This window comes from Pongo pygmaeus, chromosome 9, assembly GCF_028885625.2.
Source record: "Pongo pygmaeus isolate AG05252 chromosome 9, NHGRI_mPonPyg2-v2.0_pri, whole genome shotgun sequence".
NCBI lineage: Eukaryota > Metazoa > Chordata > Mammalia > Primates > Hominidae > Pongo > Pongo pygmaeus.
The window spans coordinates 89,682,557-89,705,980 of NC_072382.2; the positions used below are offsets into that span (position 1 = coordinate 89,682,557).

Sequence of the window (23,424 nt, forward strand, 5' to 3'; positions counted from 1 at the left end):
TATTATGTTCTCTTACCTGGCGATACTAGATATTCCACCATCTGATATAAATTTACCTATTTAGATTTATCACCCAGTACTTCTAATCTCAAAGCATATGCTCTCTATAAACTGGCCTATTTGAAAGCTATTAAATATAACATTTAAACTCCTTTAATTCATTAATTAATTCAGTAAACATTTATTAGAGTCAGAATATACATAAAGCTGTGTAATTTATCATCTAGAGAAAAAAAGATGATTTGAACATGGAGCTTGTACATAAGAAACTTGTCCAATAACAGAGAGAAATTATGTAAATACAGTGAAAGGTAGAATATAATAAATCTGTAAAACATGTGGAGGTAAAATCTATAGAGGCCCAAAGTAGTGAGAAATATCCCTTCCAATAGAAGGTTCTTGGGAACTAAGGAACTAAAGGAACTGAAGTTTCTTATTGATGACTGATTTGACAAATATGGACTTAGTGCCTGTTATTTCTAACTTCTCAGAACTTGCTCCGAGTGAGGGACATCATGCTGAACAAGATAGATGTGATTCTTGCTCTCATTTACTTAGAGTCTAAGGGCAGATGAGCATCAATCTAAGCAGGCAATTATAATGTGTTTTGGTAAGTGTTGAGACAGGACTGAATAGTGAATCAGACCCAGAAGCTCTCTGAAGCTGAGCATTAGGCTAAGTATCAATTGGATGAAGGGGGAGAAAGAGTGGTCCAAGCATTTTTGAAGAATAACAGATAAGATAGAGCATGCTATGTTTGGGAGACTTTAAGGAAATCAATGACCAGCACAGAGAGTAGGAGGTAGGAGAAAGGAGAGAGCTGAAATGGTAGGGGAAGGCAGAGATGCTTAAGCCGTGTTAAGATTGCTGCGTTTTGGCTAGGTGCGGTGGCTCACGCCTGTAATCCCAACACTTTAGGAGGCTGAGGCGAGTGGATCACCTGAGGTCAAGAGTTCAAGAACAGCCTGGCCAACATGGTGAAACCCTGTCTCTACTAAAAACACAAAATTAGCTGGGTGTGGTGGCATGTGCCTTTAATCCCAGCTACTCAGGAGGCTGAGGCAGGAGAATCGCTTGAACCTAGGAGGTACAGGTTGTAGTGAGCTGAGATGGCGCCATTGCACTCCAGCCTGGGCAACAAGAGGGGAAGTCAGTCAGCCTCAAAACAAACAAACAAACAAACAAACAAAAAAGATTACTGCATTTTATGATAAGAGCTTTGGCTTCCATTGAAGTGTTGAAGCTAGGGAGGGACATGATCAGATTTCTGTTTTAGAAAGACCAGTCTGGCTACATTGTGGAGAAAGGTTTAAAGGGCTGTAGGAGTAGGACTGTCAGGGAAACTCATTAAGAGGGAATGCAGTGATCCCAATGACAGAAGAAAATGTTCCTGCCTGTGGTAGAGGCCATGATTACGGCAAAGGTGTCTAGGAAGTGAAATCTATTTCCAGGCCTGGTGATTGTAGAATGAATAGGGTTAAGACATATAGGAAGAGTGTGGTTAAAAAAAAAAAAAAAATAGGTGAAAGAAAGAGCTGAGGTAAAGCCAGAGCTTATCATTTTGGAAGAAATGTTTTCTTTAAGAAAGGTGTATTTTTTTTTTCAGCAATAACAAACAACAACAACTCTCCAAAAATAGTATGTTGCTTTATGGCTTCCCAAATTGTAGAGGCCTATCATCTCTATCTTGATTGCTGGCCCAAATACTGACACCTTAAATTTCCCCAGTAGAGAGTCTCCTTAGAGAAACTGGCATAGTGAATTCTGACATAATGTAAGATGGGAAATCCTGCTTCCATCTCAGGACTAGACAATGGTCCCAGGCTACACTCTAGGCAAATCTTACAATTTCCTTCCCCACACAGACTGGATTCATATTTCCACATTTTACCTCACACTGCTGGAAATTCCATTATTCTAGTTGCCAAGTCAAACACTTTTGTATCACTTTTGACTCCTCTTTTTCATTCATACCTTCACAACTCTTATTTGATTTATCTTCAAAATTTATCTGGAATTAGACTACTTAGCACTAATCTACTTCTACCAGACTCAATATATATCCTCTCCTGTCTAGATTACAGCAATAGTCTTCTAACTGGTTTCTTACTTTCTCCTTTTGCCCATCTTCCCTGCACTCCAGCCTGTTTTTAGCACAATAGCCTTAACTAGAAGTCAGATCATGACAATCCTGTGATCAAACTTCCCAGTGACTTTTTTCTCTTTACTAAAAGTAAAAGCCAAAGTCCTCACAATGGCCTTCAAAGACATACAGGAGCCTGCCTCATGGTATTTCACCCCTTATTCCTTTGACTCAATCTCTTAATACTCTTGTCATAAATTATTCCGCCCTAGACACACTGACCTTCTCCCACATCTTCAAACATGCTAGGCATGCCCCTGCCTCTGAGCCCTTGTAATTGCTGTGTCTTCTACCTAGAATGCTCTGCCCACAAGATTTGTGCAGGACAGTTCTCCAGATGGCCTTGGACTGACCAGGTTTTTCTCCCTTTCTTGCTTGTAGTTCTCAACAGTAACTGTATGATGGCCTGATAATGTAACTTACTGAGATAGAGAGAGACTGGCTAGAAGAGCCTAGGCTCTGTTTCAGTCTCACCAGAACAGCATGTCCTTCAACGAGTTAGCACAGTAAGTCATGTGACCCTGGGATATAACACCCAGGGCAGGCTGCTTTCCAGGGTCCCTTATCTGCTATGCAAGTGGGTTACATGCAATTGAGACTCCATCCACCCTAGGCAGCTTTCTGAGCCTTGGAGGAGCAGCTCAGAATAAGTCCTAGGTGTCTGATGTTTTTTGCTGCCTATCTGTAAGTAATAAACCCATTTCCCATAACTTGCATATGAGTATGTTCTGTCACACAAGTTGGTAATCAGTGCTTGGTGAGCTTGCTTCACAAGTTGCAGAGCATGTTTCCTTCCCAATTTATTACTTTACTCAGGCATCATCCTCTCTGTGAGATGTTCTCTGGATATCCTGTCTAAATTGCATCTCTACCTCCCCCCACCAACACTCCCTATCTTCTTTTGTGACATTATTTTCACCTTACCAACACCTAACATATTTTATAAATTTCTCTTATTATCTTGCTTATTGGCTGTCTCAAACACCACTCACTAAAATATAAGCTCTATGAAAACAGGGATTTTTTTTTTTTTTTTTTTTTTTTGAGATGGAGTCTCGCTCTGTGGTCCAGGCTGGAGTGCAGTGGCGCGATCTTGGCTCACTGCAAGCTCCGCCTCCCGGGTTCACACGGTTCTCCTGCCTCAGCCTCCCGAGTAGCTGGGACTACAGGAGCCCGCCACCATGCCTGGCTAAATTTTTTTGTATTTTTAGTAGAGACGGGGTTTCACCGTGTTAGCCAGGATGGTCTCGATCTCCTGACCTCGTGATTGGCCCCCGTTGGCCTCCCAAAGTGCTCGGATTACAGGCGTGAGCCACGGCGCCTGGCCCGGATAGTTTCTTTTTTGTTTTCTACTCAATGCCTAGAACAATTTCTGGCACACAGTTGGCCACCAATAAATATTTGGTGAATGAATTAAATTAACAAACTGTCTTCTCTAGACTACCCTTCTATTTAACTTTTTCTCCCTAATCCTACATTAATACTAGTCCTAACCCTTTTCTTCCTCTGACTTTTATTTAGGTTCAGGGGTATATGTGCAGGTTTGTTACATGGGTAAATTGTGTTGCTGAGAATTGGTGTATAAATGATCCTGTCACCAAGGTAGTGACCATAGTTCCTGATAGGTAGCCTTCCAAACCATATCTCCCTACCACCCTTCTTCTTCAAGCAGTCTCCAGTGTCTGTTATTTCCATATTTATGTCCATGTGTATTCAATGTTTAGCTCTCACTTATAAATGAGAACATGTAGTTTTTGGTTTTCTATTCCTGCATTAGTTCACTCAGGATAATGGTTTTGAGCTTGATCCATGTTGCAGCAAAGGACATGATTTTATTTGGCTGTGTAGTATTTCATGGTGTATATGTACCACATATTCTTTAACCAGTCCACCACTGATGGGCATCTTGGTTGATTACATGTATTTGCTATTGTGAACAGCACTGTGATGAACATATAAGGGGATGTGTCTTTTTCGTAGAATGAGTGCTTTTCCCTTGGGCATACACTCAGTAGTTGGATTCATGTCTGGTCATATTATTTGCCCATTTTAAATGGGGTTGTTTTTTGCCTGCTGATTTAGTCAAGTTCTTTACACATTCTGGATATTAGACCTTTGTTGGATACATAGTTTACAAATATTTTCCCCAATTCTGTAGGTTGTCTGTTTACTCTGCTGATAGTTTCCCTTGCTGTGCAGAAGCCGTTTGCTTAATTGGGTTCTATGCGTCAATTTTTGTTTTTGTTGCAATTGCTTTGGGGAATTTAGTCATAAATTCTTTGCTAAGGCTAATGATCAGAATGGTATTTCTTAGGATTTCTTCTAGGGTTTATATAGTTTTAGGTCTTACATTTAAGTCTTTAATCCATCTTGAGTTAATTTTTGCATATAGTGAATGGTAGGAGTCCAATTTCAATCTTCTGCATAAAGCTAGCCAGTGATCCCAGCACCATTTATTGGATAGGAAGTCCTTTCCCCACTGTTTGTTATTACTGACTTTGTTGAAGATCAGTTGAGTGTAAATGTGTGGCTTTGTTTCTGGGTTCTATATTCTGTTTGACTGGCCTATGTGTTTGTTTTTCTACCAGTACCATGCTGTTTGGGCTGCTGTAGCCCGGTAGTATAGTTTGAAGTTGGGTAGTGTGATGCCTCTGGCTTTGTTCTTTTTGCTTGATTTGAGATCTTTTTGGTTCTATATAAATTTTAGGATACATATTGCCAATTCTGTGAAAAATGAAATTGGTAGTTTGGTAGAAATAGCAATGTATCTGTAAATTACTCTGAGTGGTATGGCCATTTTAACAATATTGATTCTTCCTAACCATGGGCATAGAATGTTTTTCCATTTGTTTGTGTCATCTCTGATTTCTTTCAGCAGTGTTCTGTAATTCCTACAGAGATTTTTCACTTCCTTGGTAAATTGTATTCCTAGTTTATTCCTTATTATTATTTTTGGCTATTGTAAATGAGATTGTGTTCTTAATTTTGCTCTGAGCTTGGACGTTATTGGTTTATTAAAATGCTACTGATATTTGTACATTGATTTTGTATCCTGAAACTTTACTGAAGTTGTTTATCAATTCTAGAAGCCTTCTGGTGCAATCTATGGGGTTTTCTTGGTATAGAGTCATATCGTCTGCAAAAAGAAGTAGCTTAACTTCCTCTCTTCCTATTTGGATGCCCTTTATTTCTGTCTCTTGCCCAATTGCTCTGGCTAGGATTTCCAGTACTACATTGAATACAAATGAAGAGAGTAGATATTCTTGTCTTGTTCCAATTCTCAGAAGGAATGCTTCCAGCTTTTGCCTGTTTAGTATGATGTTGGCTGTGGATTTGTCATAGATGGCTCTTATTATTTTGATGTATGTTCCTTTGTTGCCTAACTTGTTCAGAGTTTTTAACATGAAGGGATATTGAATTTTATGGAAGGCTTTTTCTGCGTCTATTGAGATGATCACGTGGTTTTTGTTACTTCTGTTGATGTGGTAAATCACATTTATTGATTTGCATATGTTAAACCAACCATGAATCCCAGGAATAAGGCCTACTTGGTGGTGGTTAATTAACATTTTCATGTGCTTCTGAATTCTGTTTGCTAGTATTTTTTGAGGATTTTTGCATCTATGTTCATCAGGGATATGAGCCTGTTGTTTTCTTTTATTGTTGTGTCTCTGCCAGGCTTTGATATCAGGATGATGCTGGCTTTGTAGAATGAGTTAGGGAGGAGTACCTCCTCCTTGTATTTTTGGAATAATTTTAGTAGGACTGATACCAGCTCTTCTTTGAACATCTGGTAGAATTTGGCTTTGATTCTTTTGGGCCCAGGACATTTTTTGGCTGATAGGCTTTTTATTTCTGATTCAATTTCACAATTTGTTATTTATCTGTTCAGAATTTTTATTTCTTCCTGGTTCAATCTTGAAAGGCTGGGTGTTTTCAGAAATTTACCTATTTCTCCTAGGTTTTCTTGTTTGTGTGCATAGTGATGTTCACAATAGTCTCTGAGGATATTTTGTATGTCTGTGGGGTCAGTTGTAATGTCCCTTTGTCATTTCTAATTGTGTTTATTTGGATCTTCTCTTTTTTTCTTTATTAACCTAGCTAGCAGCCTATCAATATTGTTTAATCTTTCAAAAAACCAACTTTCGTTTTCATTGATGTTTTGTATGGATTTTCACATCTCAATTTCAATCATTTCAGTTCTGATTTTGATTATTTCTTATCTTCTGCTAGCTTTGATGTTGTTTGGCTTTTGTTTTTCTAGTTCTTCTTCCTTTCCTGGGTGTGATGTTAGGTTGTTAATTTGAGATGATTCTAACTTTTTGATGTAGGCATTTAGTGCTATAAACTTTCCTCCTAACACTGCTTTAGCTATGTCCCAAAGATTTTGGTATGTTATGCCTCTGTTTTCATTAGTTTCAAAGAATTTTTTGATTTCTGCTTTAATTTCATTTTTTATCCCAAAGTCATTCAGGAGCACATTGTTTAATTTCCATGTAACTGTACAGTTTTGATAGATTTTCATAGTAATGATTTTTAATTTTTATTGTGCTGTGGTCCGAGGGTGTGTTGGGTATGATGTCAGTTTCTTTGAATTTGCTTGGACTTGCTTTATTCTTGAGCACGTGCTCATCTTAGAATTATGTGCCATGTGCAGATGAGAAGAATGTATATTCTGTTGTTTTTGGATGGAGTGTTCTGTAGATGTGTAATTAGCTCCAGTTGGTCAAGTCTTGAGTTTAAGTCCAGAATATCTTCATTAGTTTTATGCCCTGATGGTACGTCTGACATTGTCAGTCAGGTGTTGAAGTTCCCCAAGATTATTGTGTAGCTTCCTAAATCTCTTCATAGATCTCTAAAAACCTGTTTTATGAATCTGGGTGCTACAATGTTGGGTACATATACATTTAGGATAGTTGAGTCTTCTTTTTTGTATTGTAACTTTTACCATTATACAATGCTTTTCTTTGTCTTTTAAAAAATTATCGTTGGTTTAATGTCTGTTTTATACGATATTAGAAAAGCTATCCCTGCAGTTTTTTGTTTTCCATTTGCCTGATAGATCTTTCTCCATGTCTTTAGTTTTAGCCTGTGGGTGTTGTTACTTGTGAGATAGGTCTCCTGAAGTTAGCAGACAGCTGGGTCTTGCTTCTTTATCCAACTTGCCATTTTATGCCTTTTAAGAGGGGACATTAGCCCATTTACACTCAGGATATAAATTGATATGTGAGAATTTGATCCTGTTATTGTGCTATTAGCTGCTAACCATTTTTAAAGGATCCAAGAACACTTCCTTCTTGAAGACCACCATGATTGCAGATATTAAAATTAAGTTGCACTTTGAACTCTGGATCATTTTCTCTAGACCTCTCTCTGACACTCTATATACCTTATTATAGAACTGTGGGAATACTTTAGGGGAGCAGAGTTTGAAACATCCGTTTCCTAGGTCAGTCTTATAACCTACCTTTCCCTATTTAACATGCTAAGTAAAGAAGAGGTTACTCACATGATTGATTCTATTTCCAGAAGATTGGGTATTCAGTGGCAATCTCTGAGTCCACACTTATGTGCTTTACCTTGACCCTAAGCCATGTTCTGCAACTCTGCCTCCCAACCACTATCAGAGTTCAGCAGTACATGTTTTTCTGGCTATTACAAAAGGTGTGGGTTTGAGTCTCATTCATTTATTTTTCTCTCTTATGAACAGGGTATGGAGATCTATGTTTGAATCCTGTTATGTGTCTTCCTGGCTCTGTGACTTGGACAGGTTACTTCAATTACTTAACATTCAGTTTAATCATCTGCTAAATGATGACCCTTATTTTACAAGGATGATATGAGAATTAAATGTTATAGAAAAGTCGTAAGTACCTCACACAGAGCCTGGCACAAGATGCTTCATAAGTAGTAACTGTGTCAAAATGTAAATCATAATAACCTTTAGTCACTATATATTTCTGGTCAAGACTTTAGAGTATAAAAGTAAGTGAAAGGTCTCACCTGATGGGATGCCCATTAGACTCTCAGGCAGTCACTATTTAGCTTTTTTTTCTGATTTTGATTTATGCCTTGACCACAATAGACAGCAACTGGCACAAAGGCAAATTTGAGCCTTTTTAATTTGTAAATTAAATCACAGTGTTTAGGGCATGCTTACTGTACTGTTTATTGCATTGAATGGGGACAATACTGACAATTTGCATTTGCTTGGCACTTTTCAACATAATTTTGCATGTATCCGACATGTGCCTCAACCCTACAAGATAGAAATGCACAGCAGAAACTATCCACATTGTATATATAAAGAAACTAAGCTGTAGACAAGTGAAGTCGATTTTCCGTGGTCACTAAGGTGGTAAAAATCAAAAGTAGACAGAAACTTGTAATGTCATGACAAGTTTTCTTGTTACACTATATTGTTATTCATTGGAAAGAAGAAATCCCTGTATCACCTTTTTAAAAATTATTCTAAATAAGAGATAAACTTAGAGAAAACAAATGGCAACAATACTGAATTTTTCCTATACAATTCCATGTGTCTGTTCTCTCAGATAATGCCTGCTAGCACTGCCCAAGGCCTGGGCCCAGGTATGTACAGAAGGGGCCGATCAAATGCAAGAGCTTAAAAACTGACGGATGCAATGTTTGTTCATAGTTCGTTAAATCATTTGTTATTATTGAGCATTTGGGAACAACTGGCCTATTTGAGCAGCATTAGGATCTTGTAGAAGTGCCTGGTGACTATTTTTCTCAATCACCCAAAGGCCCAAGTGATTGCAAATTCCTCCCCCTCAAAATGATAATAATAAAAATAATAATAATTGGAAAACCAACAAAATACCAGAAGAGAACAAATAGAAGTTTAACTTTTGTAATTTCTTATTAAGTCATTTTGATGCTTACATATTTTACAGAAAGACATCATGATTTATTTTAGCATTCATGAGGCATCAGGAGTTCAAGTCATAGAAATCCATGTTTAAATTCTGCCTGTGCCATTTCACCTACTTTTTTTTTTTTTTTTTTTTTAGAATTAAGTATGTAATTTTTGTGTCAGAATATTCTTTTCCATTCATGAAAATGAGGTGACAAAGATCACACATGCAGTTCCATTTAGATTTTGCAGCTTACAATTTAAATGGTAGGTTTTAACCACTAACAACATGATGGGCAGTGAAGGTAATTTTTCTTTTTTTTTAGTTTAAATTTATATTTATAGGCATTGCCCAATTTATTTAAATAATAAATTAACTGTCATCTCTTAAAATCAGAGCTAATTCCTAAGCTATTTTGAAAGTCACTCTTTTCATTGTAATATTAACACCAGTAACAGATGTTTATACATATGTGTGTGTAGAGCAGAACTGAAGGAAATAGAGACACAAAAAACCCTTCAAAAAATAAATGAATCCAGGAGCTGGTTTTTTGAAAGGATCAACAAAATTGATAGACCGCTAGCAAGATTAATAAAGAAAAAAAGAGAGAAGAATCAAATAGATGCAATAAAAAATGATAAAGGGGATATCACCACCGATCCCACAGAAATACAAACTACCATCAGAGAATATTACAAACACCTCTACGCAAATAAACTAGAAAATCTAGAAGAAATGGATAAATTCCTCAACACATACACCCTCCCAAGACTAAACCAGGAAGAAGTTGAATCTCTGAATAGACCAATAACAGGAGCTGAAATTGTGGCAATAATCAATAGCTTACCAACCAAAAAAAGTCCAGGACCAGATGGGTTCACAGCCGAATTCTACCAGAGGTACAAGGAGGAGCTGGTACCATTCCTTCTGAAACTATTCCAATCAATAGAAAAAGAGGGAATCCTCCCTAACTCATTTTATGAGGCCAGCATCATCCTGATACCAAAGCCTGGCAGAGACACAACAAAAAAAGAGAATTTTAGACCAATATCCTTGATGAACATTGATGCAAAAATCCTCAATAAAATACTGGCAAACCGAATCCAGCAGCACATCCAAAAGCTTATCCACCATGATCAAGTGGGCTTCATCCCTGGGATGCAAGGCTGGTTCAATATACGCAAATCAATAAATGTAATCCAGCATATAAACAGAACCAAAGACAAAAACCACATGATTATCTCAATAGATGCAGAAAAGGCCTTTGACAAAATTCATTTCACCTACTTTCCAGCCTTCTTCCTCCACCAGAGAAGGAAGCACATGGCTGAACTTTCACCTTCTTCAGGTAGCTGAGAGAGCTCTATTGAAATGTGTGCTAACAAAATCAGGACTTTACAAAATGCTTTAATCTCATAAAACCAAATCAGCTAGGGGCTATTTCCACTATAGATTAAGAAACTAAAAGAAAAAAAAAAATCAAAGTTACAGTGAATAGCTGGCAAGCTTAGCTTTTTTTTTTTTAAATTGGGGCCAGGTGTGGTTGGTATCCACATTTACAAGAGACATTTGTTAATACATTAGTCTCAATATTATAGATGTGGTGAATATATTGGTAAATTGGGGAATTTTCTTGCCTCTTATCTCTCCAGGTTTAGGTCCCCATCTATCTCCACTCCCTCCATAATTCCACACATGGCTGAAGGGGGTGAATATGCAAGATGACATCGCACTTTGTGTAGAGAATGCCTCTCAACTATTAAGAGGAGCAGAGCATAGCATATAAGAGCATAGATTCTGGAAGTAGACAGGTTATAATCACAGTTCTGCCATTTTCTTGCTGTTCGTTGTTACTAGCAAGTTAGTTAACCTCTCCGTGCCTGAAAAAAATGGTTTTAAAGATAGTATCTAGCAGATTGAGATGATACTTAAACAAGTTGATACTAACAAAGCATTTGATAAAATAAATTGATTTATGTTACCTGGTCCCTGACCCAAGTTTTGTTAATAATAATATGATTTATTTCTTCACATTCAAAATATAAAGATCTGGGAGAAGTATGTTGCCAGAGGCATTAGCAAGTGCAAATATGCCTAATATGTTCTTTGAGGAATAAAAGTAATGCTGAAACATAAGGGGTAGAGAAATAGGATATGAGGCAAGAGAGATGGGGGTTGGGTAAGATAGGACTTTGGAGTGTGTTTTTTTTTTTTACCAGAGAAACATTACAATCTGATTTTCATTAAAAATTTTTTACTTTGCTGCATGGAAAATAGAACAAGAGTGGGAAAAGGGGGAAACACAGGAAATACTGTGACAGAATGCTGAGAGATTATGGTAGCTTAGTCCGGGGTAAGATTCTGAATATATTTTGAAAGCATAGAGAATAGAATGTACTAATGGATAGGATGTGGAGTGTTAGGAAAAATAAAGAATGAAGGATGAGTCCAAGTATTCAGTTAAGTAAGTAGACGGATTAGACTGTCATTAATTGAGAAGTGAGAAGTCATTAATACATGATTACGTTTCTGTTCTGTTTTCCTATAATACTGATACTGATTTTTATCATATATTAAACATTCAATACAAAAATTGCCTGTTTACATAACTATCTCTAACGTGGATCTAAGGCTCAGTTTTGCTGTCTTGTAACATTGGCGATGATCTGTCACTGATTTCCAGGACACTGTGGGCTCCCTAGAGACAAGGATTCTGTGTTCCTCACAGATGTAGCCCTTGTATCTAGCATAGCACCTGACACACAATTGGCTCTATTAATATATGTTAAGCACATGAATGAGGCCAAAGGGATGACAGGATGCCTCAAGGAGTGTGATCAAATAAAGGTCTCATTCTCAGATTGTCAAGTCAGTTTACCAGACAGAAAGCATTCCTTTGTAGAACAGCACTTGTTTAAACAAAACTAAACATAGCAATGCCAATTTACAGCAGGATCTGTTAGGTGGACCAGACAATCCCATTAAGCAATCTCGTGTATTTTCACCATCTAATAAAACTACATGGGAAAAATTTTGGTCCAATCAAGATGGAGTAAGCACACTCTGATTCTCCCACTGAAAATAGCTAAAAATCCTGGACAGAGCTGGAGAAGCTAGTTGAGAACTGAAAAATAAGTAGTAATAAGTGGATTGGGGAAAAAATAACAGAACTCAAAACAGCACTGAATCATGAATGAGTTTCTTGGATTTTTTTCCCCAATATCTTCAGATTTAGACTCAAAAGCAGCCAAATCATGGAACTGTGCAGCAGATGTAAGCAGAAAAAGCTCCAAGAGAAGTTCTTTATTTCCAGTCTGAGGAAAAGAAAATGACACCCTACAAATCAGAGAGAGTGGAGAAAATTCTATTTTTGTTTTTTCTTTTCTTCTAGTTAAGCCCCCAGGTAACCCTGGGAAGGTGATGATAGTAAGTGGTGGTGGCAAAGGCAACAGTGTCTGGGTGGATGCTTATAACTCTAAGGATGGAAACCCTTCTTTGTAACCAAAGGAACTGTATCCCAAGAGTGTGTGTGGGAAAATTCTCTGTTGGTTCCTTTCCCCACTTGGTTCCCATGGCAGGGTGATCTCAGGAACAGAAAGTGAGAGTCATAGGTGAAAACTAAAGTCTCAGATTTCTAGCCAGAAGACCAGGTGGGTGGGAGAGGCTGGAACCTGGAGTGGGACAGGGAGACATAGGGCAGGGAGGTGGGGAGTGCTAAGAAAGTAGTCCTATAGCATTGAGTATGAACTCTTAGTTTGCCCCTAAGTTGTATAGGCAATGATTTGACTCTGGTCAGCATACCAACTTTTGAGAACTCAACTATGGGATGGAACAATGCCCAGAGCTAAAGACTGACCACTCAATGAGGCATATGTTTGATAAACTTTGATAGCACTGCAAAGGCTTTGAAAACTGACAGTTGGAGGCACAGACTAAGAAGGTAAGTGGGAACGTACAGACTAAACTAACCAGGTTGTTTGCCTATACTTAAAAAAAATCAATATTTTCCATTAGATTTAAACAGCACCCAAGATTGCATAACATTATATTTGAAATGTCCAGAATATGGCAACTGTATACAATTATTTGGTAGTGATGTAAAGAGCCCAGAAACTTTTACTAATCTTCTGGCATCATTTTTAAACTCAGACTGTTGATATCATCTTTCTTTAAATGATTAGTAAAATTCATTGAGTTATATTCAATTCTTTGTTCTTGCTGCTTTGGCCCTAGGGAGAAATTCTGGCTCATTAAATAATTTATTAGTTGACTCATTCAGAGATTAAGTCATTGATTAAAAAGACATTTATTGAGTACTTACTGCATGTCAGACACCATGCTGGATGCTGCTGACAGAAACATAAGTAAGATGAATCTGTGTCCTCAAAAAAAAAAAAAAAAAAAAAAAAAAAACAACGATTCAACATATAAAGTATGGGCTCCGTGGTTGAAGCTTGTGGGGACCAAAGGAGTTTCATCTTATTAGACAAACTTTAAAGTCTTAAGTGCACATAATAAAATGGTTTGTTTTATTCAAAGTTCTTTTCTTATCCAGTAAATGGTAGGCATGTTAATTAGTTGGCATGATAGTGCACCAAAGAACAGGACTTCATTCAGTAGTATTTACTTTGTTCAACGATCCTGTCTGCTGTGAGCCAGGATTAACCTAGCCATGAGGTTCTGTTCTAAGCCGACTTGACTTGCCAGGTTCTCTCTGGCTGGATCTGCCTCACAGCAGCATGTAGAGAGGAAATGGAAGCAGGAAAGGGCTGCTCTTCCTTCTTTTTTTCTTTATTCAAAACTAGATCCTTGAGTTAGACCACTTAACATTCACTCCTAATTTTCATATTGTTTAAACAAATCAGAAGCCTCCAAAAGGATTAGCAGAAACTACAACTCTCCAATCTGCGATTACAATTTAACTTTACAGCCCCTCAAAGCATGTTCTTTAATTCATCTGGGAAACTGGAACTTTGAAGTAGCTGTTAAACAAAGGAAAATCAGACTGTCTTAACAGTGCAGAATCAAAGAATGTCTGAGATGCAAGAGATTTCAGAGAGCATCTACTCCACAAGCTGAAGAAAGGAAGCCCTTGGGCTGAATTTGGTCTTCAGATATGTTTTATTTGGCCTAAATGCCGTTTTATGGAAATCTTACATTAATATCAAGCTTTGTGGATTCTCTTGATAATTCAGAAGATGTGAAAACACTGGCTCCATATTCTCACATGGCAAATGCTCTGGACCCTGTCTCATCCAAGACTGTGACCTTCTAATTTGGTCCAATAAACTAATTTTACAGCTAAGGAAAATAAGACCAAGATGAGTTCCCTAAAGTCATACCTTTAGTTAGTAGCAGCTAGCCTCAGAATACTTGCCTCCTAATTTCTTGGGTAGTGTTATTTTCATAATGTGAGAATGATTTTGGCAAATTAACTCATGACCATAGAGTAATAAAACAAGCAGCAGTTTATTTTTTAAAAAATCTTGAGTTAAATCTTTGTGTTAGTTCTTATTCTAGGTACTAAAATACTTTCAGATTGTCCTCACTGTTTCTTCTGTACCCATTAGTAAGGAAAGGATAGTAAAAGGAAGGAAGATATAAGGGAAGGGATCCAAGTATTTTCTTGGAAGATGATTATAAATCTGGGAAATACCACTGGATAACATACTATAACATTGCAATGAAAAAGAAAAACTGCAGTGAATCAAATTCTCCCTACTCTCATTTATTTTGTGAATCTACTCATTCTTTATGCATATGGCAAATGGATTTCAGTTATGCACAGTGGATGATACCATATTTTTTCTGCTGTGACAGAAGGGCAGAACATCCCTCCCTCCAAGCCAGAATTAATCTTTTGCCATTATATGCTCCCACAGAAATGTGTTTATATCTCTATTACAATACACAATACTTCCTGCTATGCATTAGAATTATCTATGTGCTTGTCTATGCCCACCACAGAGTAGAAACTCCCTGAAGGCTAACATTTGTCATGTTTATCTTGGATCTTCCATAGTTTCCAAAACCATGGCTTAGACTAGGCAATCCATTTCTTCATTTTGCATTTGCTAAATGCCTATTCTGTGCAAAAGCCTCTAAACATATCATGGGATTCAGAGATTACTTCAGAGTAGAAAATCAGCACTATGTGGATCAGACACACATTGATCTTGTTTATCGTCGTATTTCCAGCACCCAGAACACTGCTCGACATTGTCAGTAATATACCAGTGGATCATACTTATGATGGTTGAAGGTGGAATAGACTTACTGTATGGAAACTAACATAAAGTGGGCCCAACAGAGAAATGAATGTTACAATGAAGGTGCAGGTAGCTTTTTGGGAACATAGATCAAGCTTAATAAAACTAATGACTAGCTACTGATTTAGGGCTTGGGCAGTGACTGGTATTGTAGGGAAGAAAAAAAATAGTCTATGAAAGGGCTAGAGTAACTGATGACATCACATAAATCATTCATCCTATGCCTAACACTATACTGCCTATTCTTTGTCAGGCAGCGTGGCAATACTGGAAACCCAGAGCTGTATCCACATGCCTGTAGAGACACCAGTTCATAATATTTGCTGTATCTCCAGTTTATTTTGTGCCCAAAAGACAGGCAGTTGACCTCTGAATGCTCATATTGAAATGCAAATGAACACAGCAGCTGCAGAAAGAAGAGGCTTCTTCAGGGAGCTTCAAAAATTCAACAGGGATTGCACACTTCTACGTGCAGAACATCAAATTTTAAATTTAAATGATTCACCGTGAACAGCCGGTTGGCAGTCCTCTGATGGATATATTATTTTAGATACCATATCTCTCATTCACATTACAGTATTTTGCAGAACTTCCATATGGTGTGTAAATGAAAGAAGAATTCCACAGGGACATGAGGGCTAATGGTTATGATATTATTTAAAAGATTGTGTGGCAAAAACCATAGCATTAGAGTCTTCTTACTATACTAAGATAAAACTCCTAGACCAGACTTTTCCCACTTGGCCCTGTCTGTTTATCTTCATCGCCACCATTCTTTTCAATGAGTTATATTTTAACTGTGTTTTATAATGTTTCCTGAAGATGTGGCTTTCTCATTTTTGTCCGATTAGCTTCTTATCATAACGTTAAAACACAGTCTAGTGGTCACTCTATGATGAATCCTCGATAGCATTTCCCAAGTAGAATTGAAAATGATTCTTTTTTCAGGGCTTCCTCACTTTGAAAAGGAGAAAAATAATACTTTCTTTTAGAGTTGTAAGAATTAGAGATAATACATATGGAAGTTATGACCCCACAACAGGTACCAAATAATTAGAAACTTGCTGTTGTTATTGTACATCTAGTACAATTTACATACACAAGATCACTATTGGTATATTTATATAATTAACACTTTCCATCTTTGAAAATTTGAGAATTACTGTACTTATTTATTCACACAATGTTCTAGAGTTTATGCTTCTGACAATAAGAGATGCAAAAAATTTAAGCTCCTTCAAGATTTTATTTCTAATTAAAAATAATGAGCATGCTAAATGAGAATTCCATCTCTTATAATAAGCACTGTAATTGAAATGAAGTAGAAAATTGCAAAAACGAATTACATTGCAGTATGTAAACCTTCTACAAAGAATTGAACCAGAAAATGCAGAGTTCACATATTGCACACATGAGAGATTAATCATCATCTCTAATACAAGAGATTTGATTAGGGTAGAAAGTAGATCTATATAAAATGATTAATATTGAATCATTTTTATCAAAAAGTATTTATGAAGCTCCCTCTTCTGAGTGTAGTGGCTATTGTACCAATGGTACAAATTTTGTAGGGTATAGATATTCCTTTAAAATCACAATGTTATTTTCAACCATGGCAATAATTATTTTCTATAAGCCATTTTATTCTGAAATATTTCAAAGGTAGCCATTAAAGAAGAGATAGGAGAGGAAAGTATCCCACAGGTGCTACATTCTAGGTGGTTTACACTCATGACCTCGTGTAGCCCTCACAGGAAACACATAAGCTAAGCATCATTTACTATCCTTGCTTAGATGAGAACATTTGAGATCCAAGAGTTAGAATAAAATGCTAAATGACATAAAGCTAAAACATAGTTGGGGAGAATTTCAAACCCAGTTCAATCTGACTCTTTAGACTATGCTATCTGCAGTATACCTAAGCTTCTGCAGTATACCTAAAAGGAACATTTTCTAAATTATTATCATGTTTAAAAAGAAGTAACAAAGATAAGAAACTGCTTAAATACACTATCCACCTTACCATTATGAATACACATTTATTTCATTATAACCCAGACTTCAATTCCTTTGATTTATGGGATCACCCAGCTCAGCACATAGCTCAGGAGCTGCATGCTGGAGGGAGCTACGGGGAAGGGGTGGGGGGCGGCAGACACCTGCCTTCTGACATCTGATCTTTTAATCAAAACATGATACATATGCATGTATTTATTCAACGAGTATGTATTGAGCATCAACTGTGTGCCAGGGTGTTCTAGTTAACAGAGATTTCAGTAAATATTTGTTAACAATCTGGTGTGTCCTAAAATCCGTAAAATTGCAGTAGAGGAATTAGTCTCATGCATATGCATATGGTTTAGCTTATTTGGAGTCATATAACCTAGGTTTGAAACTATTTTGCCACTTACTAGTTGTGTAATCCTGGGAAAGTTATTTATTCTCTCTAAACATTATTGGATTTTTGTTAAAAGGACACTAATAGTAATTATGTCATAAAATTTGATGGGAGCATAAAATGAGATAGTATAGGGAAAGTGTGGGTAAGAATAGAGCCTAGCAAGCAACTGCTTGTTAAGTGTTAATTATGATAATGATGATGATAATAAGATCACTTATTTTTTATTTTTTTGAGACAGAGTTTCGCTCTTGTCGCCCAGTATGGAGTGCAATGGCACAATCTCAGCTCACTGCAACCTCTGCCTCCCAGGTTCAAGCGATTCTCCTGCCTCAGCCTCCTGAGTAGCTGGGATTATAGCTGCCCACCACCATGCCCGGCTAATTTTTTTGTATTTTTAGTAGAGACAGCATTTCACTATGTTGGACAGTCTGGTCTCGAACTCCTGACCTCAGGTGACCCGCTCACCTCAGCCTCCCAAAGTGCTGGCATTACAGGCGTGAGCCACTGTGCCCGGCCAGAGACCACTTATATTTTCCTCAATTATCAAATTTAGCTATAGAAGTCTTCATGATTGGGCTGCATAGAATACAAATTGCTTTTCTAATTTTGATGGACCCCTTATTTTACCTAGATTATGGAAAACTGTATTATTCTTTCATTTGGGAAATCAAAGTAGCTTTTATTCTCCTGTGTTCCTTTTACTTGACTGCCAAGCAATGGGAATGTAACCCAGGCTCAGTAAATTGGCAGCTGTATTCCAGGAATCTGGAGAAAGCTGAGTACAGCAAAAGAATGATCAGTATTTATTTGCAATCAAGTTCGTGATAGGGTGCAAATGTAGTCATACTCTGGCCAAATTGCTAAAAGCTGAGTTTCCTGCTGCCGCCTGGAATCCTTTGGACCTGGGCCAACTTTCCACACTTGGTCTTCTAGCTACTAGTACATCTGGGTGGTGGGGGTGGGCAATATTATTTAAACCAATACTATTTACTTCATTTATTTATCTTAAAAAAGTCAAACTAAAATTGGTTTTTAGTGATCGCAACAAAATCCCTGTCATGAGTCAAAATGTTGTTTGGAAAAGCAACCTACAATCAACTGGATACATATTTACTAATTATTGAAGTTCCAATTCAACTATTGATTTTCATAATAATGAGTGGCTTGGCTCTATTCAGTGTTTGATGGGCTTGTATGAAGGCCTATAGTCCAAGAGAATTAAATTATTCAACTTTATATCAAAGTAGAACCATGGACCAAAAGTTTTCCTGAGCCAAATTATTTAAGAAAGAAAATGCAGATGTCAAATTCAGTTCACTACTGGCTTCTCCTGATCTGGAATAGCATATGCCTTGCACTCTGGAACCTGATTTCACAAGGGAGAATACCTTCCAATTATCTGTGACTAGCTGAATCTAGTAATTCTGTATAGAGAAAGAATCACCAGATGAATTTTCTTCTCTCTCTTGTCTGCTGAATAAACTTAATTAAATATTACCTGAGAGGATAAGAGAAAACCCTGGGCCATGCCTTTTGGATGTACTTATGTACGTACTCCAAAGAGAATGAGAAACATGGGAGGAAGGAACAATGACAAGAGGGAAACTGAAATAAGAAACTGAACACTTCAGGCTGGGTATGGTTGCTTATGCCTCTAATCCCAGTGCTTTGGGGGACCAAGACGGGAGGATCTCTTGAGCCCAGCAGTTTGAGGTTGCAGTGAGCTATGATGGCACCACTGCACTCCAGTCTGGGTGACAGAGCAAGACCCTGTTTGTAAAGAATAAAAATTAAAAATTCAGGCATCAAGGGAATCCTTATTGCAGAAAATTTGCTATGTGCTTCTTAGACAATCAATGAAAACATCAGTTTTGCTTTCTAAATTTTTCCATGTGATGTTCAATAATACCTAGTTATTCAGGATTTTTTAAAAATCCCCCTTTGAAGTTATTTACTATGTTTCAGACTTAATTTTCCTCTGTGCTAGAAACAGAGGTAAGATTTTGATACAACTAAGATGGTGTTATTGCTAGGTGATCTAGGAATACAGAATTTTGTAAAACTATAGCCACTGTTCTGCATGAGGTTTACTTATGTGATACAGTCTTACCAAACAATGACTATACCTCATATGTGAAATTAAAATGCCTTATTATTCAAAACATGGTCATTTGGAATGAAATAAACCTAAATTTTATATCAAAGGGACCTATTCCTCAGCCTCAGATGCAAATCTTACACTAGTAAGATTTGGCAGCTCTACAGGGAACAGGTTAAAGAACTCAAGGGTGCCAAAGTTCCAGAGACCCAGGATTTCTACCTCACTCAGAGAACAGGGAACAAAACGGCCAGGCTTGCCTCCAGATAAGAATGTGCCCCACTTCAACTTATTTCCATAGCAAAAGTGTATGAGGAAAGAGAGAAAAGGCTATACCCATGTCCCTGACTTTGAATCCATAGTACCTCTGCACTCTGTCACAGGTGGCCCAGTAAGTATCCTGGAATCTAGCCAAATTATTACACAAAGAGTAATTTTTTTTCTAAGGAAAAATCCTTAGAAAAGAAGTATTGGGTGGATTTTCTTCTCCAGGGGTCACAATTTGACCTTCATATTTAAAAATTATTAAGCACTAGCATCGTACCGGCATTATCCTATAGAATTGTGGGCATGAATAGGCCATGCAACTTACTCTTAAGATGCTGTAACCTAGAGGGAATGTTTAATTGGAGAGAAAGGGAGGGGGGCAAGGGCTGAAGAACTACCCATTGGCTACTGTGCTCCCTACCTGGGTGATGGGTCTAACCATACCCTAAACCACAACATCATGTAATAAACCTTTGTAACAAATGTGTGCACATAGCCCCAATTCTAAAATAAGAATTTAAAAAGAAATGAAAATAAAAGCAACAAAAAAATCAAACAGCAACAACACAAATCCAAACTCTTCCTAAAAAAGAAGAGATAATTTGTAGCTTTGGTCAAAGGAGAAAGCTATAATGATTTCTCCTGTGCCACAGTCTAGGCAAAACACAAAAATTCCAAGTAGAATTCAGAGGCAACAGGCAGTGAGCTCTAAGAAATGTCACACATACAGAGCAGGTCTTAAGTGACTAGCTTATGTTTTTACCAGATTACCTCACACTAAACTTTCACAGACATACTTCTTGGCCAATATTTCCAAAAATTTTGTAAATTGAGAGCAGCCTTTACAGGTTACACCAAATATAGAGAGATTTAGCAACTTGCCCAAGGTTACAGAGACAGAAAATGGCAGAGAAGCACTACTGCTAAACAAGGCTTTGTATAATGCCATGGATTACATAGCTATAGTATAGATAAGAGGTTTTAGACCATAAAACATTCCTAAATGTTGCTTTTATATTTTGCTAGAATTTCACAGATGTAAAATGTGACAATTAAAGCAGAATATATAAAACAGTCTAATCAGAAACCTTCTGGCTATAAGAGTTTGCACTTAGTTTATAAATGCACAAACCTCTCCACTGTGACTCATAGAGATTTCTGACTTCCGTTTATTTGAGTTTCATTTCTCCATACAATGTAATTTTTGGTTGAATTCTTTCTTAGATTTACATTGTTTTATGTGTTCAGAAGTGTTGCGATTCTCGGCTCTGTGAAATTGCTAGAAAAAAAGTGCAGAAGAAATATTCCTAATAATGTTGTAATTTATTGAGTTTTATTAAATGCCAGAGACTATGTGTTATGGACTAAATTGCGTCCCCTCAAATACCCCCAATATGTTGAAGAAACTCTAATTCCCAGTGTGATGGTATTTGGAGATGAGGTTTTGGGAAGTAATTAGATTTATGAGGGTAGCCTGTTCATGATAGGGTTAATGTCCTTAAAAGAAGAGATACCAGTGACTTGATAAAGAAGATACGAAAGAAATTTGATTCATGCCCTGAATTTCTCTCCCTTTCTGCCAAGTGTGGACATAGCAAGAAGGAGGCTGTCTGTAAGCTGGAAAATGAGCCCTCACCAGAACCCAACTATGTTCACATCCTGATCTCAGGCTTCCAGACTCCAGCACTGTGAAAAAAAAAAATGTTGTTTAAGCCACTGTGTCTATGTTATTTTCTTATGGCAGCCCAAGCTGACTTAACACTATGTTAAATGCTTCATAGGTACTATTCCATGTTCTTCTCATAAGATCTCTATCTGCTAGGCATTTAATATTATCCCAAATTTACAACTGAAGAAAGTGAAGAAAGAGAGTTTAAGCAATTTGTCTAGTGTCATAGAGCTATTAAGTGGCAGAGCCAGGATATAAATCTAGCCTGTCAAATGCCAAAGCTTGTACAAAACCACTTTGCTGTGATGTCTTCAGTGTGCATAACTTTTCATTTCCATAAACCCACCACTCACAAATCAATCAATTTAATCACATTATCACATTTTATTAATATGAGATACATGAGTTTACCTTATATTTCTTTGTGGAACATTTTTTAGGTCTGATGGACCCAGCTCTTCCTGCAGTTACTATCTGAAAGATGCACATTAGGGATAGTTTCTAGACTTCTATTCACTCTTAGTAATTTTGCACCAGGGATTCTTCATTACCACTGCATGTCATTAAGATGTCAGATATACTCCTCCTAACTGGCTGTACAACAGCCACATGTGCATACTTCAAATTTGAAATATTTTAAGCAGAACTCATCTTCTCTACCTCCATCTCACCCTTTTCCCTATTTCTCTATTTACAAAATGTTCTCAGTCACCTAAAATTGAATACTTTAAGTCATCCTTGCCTTCTCCCTTTCCTTCAGTGGTGCAGAGGATCACCAAGTTTACCTAATTCTTCTGTCACCTAACAATAATTTCTATGACACCCTCAAATTCCCAGCAGTTTAATAAGATAAAGGTAATCTCTCCCTCACCTAACAAACTCTGAATTATACTGTCAGATTAATCTTTTTAAATATGGTTTTTGATTACATCGTTTTCCTCAAAATTCTTCAACAATTAACTTAAGATATAGAAGAAAATTCCCAAATCATGGTTTGGCATGCATGATTAAAAAAATCTTTTCAAACTTACATTCCCAGCCTTATTTGTTACAATCTATGACACTGAGTAGGACATGTATTTTCTCAACTCCATTATTCAGTTTGCCAAGCTGTTTAAGCTTGAAATACTCTGCCTCCAACTCCCTGTCTCACAGCCCAACTAAACTTCAGGATTCAACTCAAAGACTAGCTATGTCATTAATGCCTAATTTCCCCAGATGCATGCATTCTCTACTTCTCTAATGCTTAGAGCCCTTAAGTCACATTTCAACTATTTTCTACTTATCATGTATAACCTTGTATTGAAGGTATTCCCAGATAAATTATAAGATACCTGATGGAAGAGATTAACCGCTAACTATTCTTGGCCTCCTCTCTTGTAACTCTTAAAACCAGTTGAGGATCTTGCTTAATGGATGTTAAAAAGTGATAATTTGATAAAGAAGATATGAAAGAAATTTAATTCATGCCTTGAATTTGTATCAGTACTTCATTGGAAAGAAATCATGTACCATTTAGGTCATATTTAATATCTGCTCTGATAGTCATGAACCCTTGAGCTGATCAGTAAAATGTTTTCCAAGCAACAGCTCAAATATCCTGGATCTATTCCAAAATAAATTGAATTGGCAGGGTCAGTGGGAATCACTATGGTAACAGATGGATCCTTTATTTCTTGTAGTCACTTTGGTGTAGATT

General features: G+C 37.1%; 1 protein-coding gene across 4 annotated transcripts in view; it reads right to left on the minus strand.

Moving 5' to 3' along the window:
* GRM5 (glutamate metabotropic receptor 5) overlaps nucleotides 1–23,424 on the minus strand; it is a 585,961-nt gene that overhangs the window by 108,620 nt on the left and 453,917 nt on the right. The window lies entirely within an intron of this gene.